Source organism: Enoplosus armatus, chromosome 14, assembly GCF_043641665.1.
Source record: "Enoplosus armatus isolate fEnoArm2 chromosome 14, fEnoArm2.hap1, whole genome shotgun sequence".
Classification (NCBI taxonomy): domain Eukaryota; kingdom Metazoa; phylum Chordata; class Actinopteri; order Centrarchiformes; family Enoplosidae; genus Enoplosus; species Enoplosus armatus.
Genome location: NC_092193.1, coordinates 19600339 through 19604242, shown reverse-complemented (window position 1 = coordinate 19604242; position 3904 = coordinate 19600339).

Sequence of the window (3904 nt, the reverse complement as noted above, 5' to 3'; positions counted from 1 at the left end):
GGTAAAGGCGAGGCTCTAACAGGGAAGATAGTACAAGGTATCCCTGGGATGAAAGAGATGGAGGATATCAGGGCATCAAAGGACATCAAAAAAATTGGAGTAATTCTATGAGATAGGATTGTGGGTGAAGAGGGAAAGGCCGGATGGAGGGAATAAATACGCTGAAGGTGATGCAGGGGTCGAGAGGAGACAATGCAAGAAACAATGTGAGAAATTATAAATGAGATCAGACAGGAGCCGCAGAGAGATGATGAGAAAGCGAAGGAGTATTAGAAAAAAGGACATTTAGAGGTGAAGACAATTACCAACAACTGTGAGAGCAAGGTAGACAAAATCAGGAATTTGGAGAGACACGCAGAGTTCTAATAGTTTTGAAAGCTCATTTCAGTAATCAACCATCTCTCATGTATTATTCATGTTTATAATAGTTGCCGCTCCGTGGGTCCCGAATCACCTGCAGTTCAGAGCTCACCAGGCCCTCCCTGTGACTGACAAGCCCGATGATTCAGACCAAACAGTCTGCCCCCCCCCCCTTCCCTCTCAGGAGACTTAGGCAACAAAAAACTTGATGACATCAGCGAGTCGACTGCATCACGACACAAACAAGACAACTCACCTCGGCGGGTCACATGGCACAGGCAGACGCATCACACAGACAGAGGAACAGAGCTTGTTTTGTTCCCAGGGGGATCAACAACACGCTGGTTGTGCAGAGGAAAACGTGCTTTGGTAAAGAGCAGGCAGTTGACCAGAGCGAAGCCCCGCGAGTAAACAAGCCATTTATTTGCTGTTAAAGAGTTGCCCTGGCTACCTACGCACTTGACATTTGGGATAATTGATTTTTACATCAATGTCTGAGCAGAATGTCCAACATTTGCCTTGATCCTTCAACCCCAAATGCACAAACAGGAAGATGCCGCCAAATTTCAGCAGTGTTACGGCTGGCTTTGTGAATCGATTCAGCTACTCTGTACCGCATCCCACCGGAGAACAGCCTGAACCAAACAAACAGCAACACTTTGAAGACGGATCAAACTGAAGGCTCTTTAAAACTCCCTGGGACATGTAGGGATTTAAAATGCCCAGACTCAGATACATTATCCAATTTTTACTTTGACATGTTTTGTTGAACCTCATGAATTAAGACAGTAGCTAGATAATGGGATGTCATGGTGAAGTCAGAGCAACTACAAATAGATCAAGCAGGCAGTGACAGCTAGTGTTGTTCTGTCCAAAGTGAACAGAAACACCTACTAACGCCTCTAAAGCTCACTAATTAACACACTGTATCTGTTTAACTTGTGTAGAAATGTGTCTGTGTCTCTTATTTCCTAAAAAATCCTTACAATGTCCTGTAAAGAAATATCTAATTTGGTACTATTTTTATGGAAAATAGAGAGAACGCTTGTGACGGTTAGGTAGTTTGTGACGAGAAAACCGTGACCGTAGCTGGATGGTGGTTGTATTAAGTTGCTGATTTCCAGAAGAATTTCCTCCAAGTCGTGATCCACTTAAATCAAATGTGCAGTCGTCATTCATTCATAATTGGAAAGTTTATTCCTCATATATGTTGAATTATAGACATATTGTCCACTGCTGCATGCAGCTGACCTGCTGTGCACTGCGTTTGATTTAATAAACTAATCGCTGGTGTACCAATTGAACTAGCGCGGATTCTGTTTCATAAGTGCAAAACTAAATAGCTGAAAACAAATAGTATAGAAAATAGTATAAATAGTATTAAAAGTATTATAACTTTAAGCCTCAGTTTGTGTGGTTAATGGTGTGTCACATCTTTCTATGCAGTAGCATATTGCAATATCAATACCATACTATAAAAGTAGCCCAGCATTCAAGTAAAAGTATAGAATTGAAAACAACATGTACATGTAAGTATTAAAAGTAAAAGTACTCATTATGCAGCACGGCTCCTGTCAGTGTTGTATTATTATATTACAGGATCATTATAATATTGATGTATTTATGTCTAACACTTTAATGTTGTCGTTGGTCCAGGTGGACCAAATTTGAACTATTTCATACTTCATTACTGTTGGGTAGTTAAATCTATAATGACGCATCATATTATATAAACCGTATGGAAAATCTTCATCTGAAAAGTCACTAGTAGCTATAGCTGTTAAATAAATGTAGTGAAGTTAAAGCAGAAAGTACAAGTACCTCAATCGTTTCTCAAGTACAGTGCTTGAGTAAATGTACTTTCTACAACTGACAATAGTCATTTGAATGAAAATGGCATTCTCTCTTTGCTCCACAGATATGCTCTTTAACTGTTGTGACAATATCATGTAATTTGAAAACGCCAGAGTGTGGTGATGGGATGCATCATTACTCCCACTTTTGTCAAAACCTGATCAACTGAGTCCGCGATAATGTGTGTGAGGGACAGATGGACCAACAAATGAACAAGCGTTTGTTCATTCCTTCGTCCATCTGTCCCTTTCATGCAGTATCTCACTCAAGCTTAACATCCCTGTCCAAATTTCATCTTCGGGGGTGGGTGATAGTGTGCACTTTACACGCAAAAGAAAAAAAGGTCAGCAGTTTAGTTGGTTCTTTGAACAGAGTCATCACGAACTATTAACTGACTATGTTGAATACGGGCCTTATGTAAACGTGATTAGAGGGGAAATAATTCATTTGAGGGGAAACAACAAATTAGCAGCCTGCTTCCAGCCTTACTAAATTTGACTGCACAAATAATAACACGGAGGCTGGCGACGGAGCTTAATAGGGGTTTACACTTTTCTTTTCACTCTGGTTTTATTAGTACAGCAGCGACTGAATGGGGAGTGAAGAGCAGAAGTAGCGGAAAAGTGCTGAAAGGGAAAGACGTAACATGACAGATGAGGAGAGACAGCCAAGAACACAGAAGTGATGGGGAGTACAGAGACATGAAAAAGAGCAACACAAGGCTAAAATAATGGTGTTTCATTTTAGACACATTGCCCTCCGGCCGAACTGATCTACTGACTGGGAAGCTGTGACGAGCTCCAGGCTATTTTCAGTCCAACCACTTTCACTCCTTGGCCAAATATGGATTTATATACATTTGTTGCATGAAAATCAATCAGTCCAAGTTGTGATTTTCACGAAACATATGCTCTGGCCCTTACAGTCACAGGATATAAACTGAGTTCAACACCTATGGGAGATTATGAAGCGACGTGCTAGACGTACCAAGACAATGTTGGTTTTTAGCCATTGTAATGGAATCGCTCCAGGGACAGCAATGCCGGTTGTCACGCATCACTGCTTGGATTAAGAGGTACAAGACTCGATGTCATATTACCCTTTCAACAACACGTGTTTTACTCATAAAGAATTTAAAATCAAAGCAGAAAGAATCCACTGGCAGCATAATTTGATAGTTGGTTACTTAGTTTAAACCAGAAATGAGTCCAACAGCATTACCAAACACCATTTCTTTTTTATCAAATGGTCCTTTTCTAAAGCTAAAAAGGTGCCTCAGCTACACTGAATAATGCAATAATTGGCAGGGGAAGCAGTGGGCACATCCACAAAATGTTAGTGGAAGAGGTGCGGCGTATAAAGGTCGATCAAACACAATAGAAAACGTTGCACACTGGAATCAGACCTCCCTGAGGCTTTATTGGCACCATTTCAACCCAGCACTAAGTCCTCCTCAGGCAAATACCCACGTCAGAGAGATTATATAACAAGTTGACCAGTCACATCATAATCACATAATCATATTCATATGTGCCAGGACATCCTTATGCTCATCCATTAATATGAGCAAGTGCAACTTAAAGATGTGTTACACAATCATACAATCAGAAGGTCACAAGAGAATCCACTGGCAAATACATAAAAAATAAAATACTGATTTCACAAGAACAGAGTAACACAATAAAGTTAA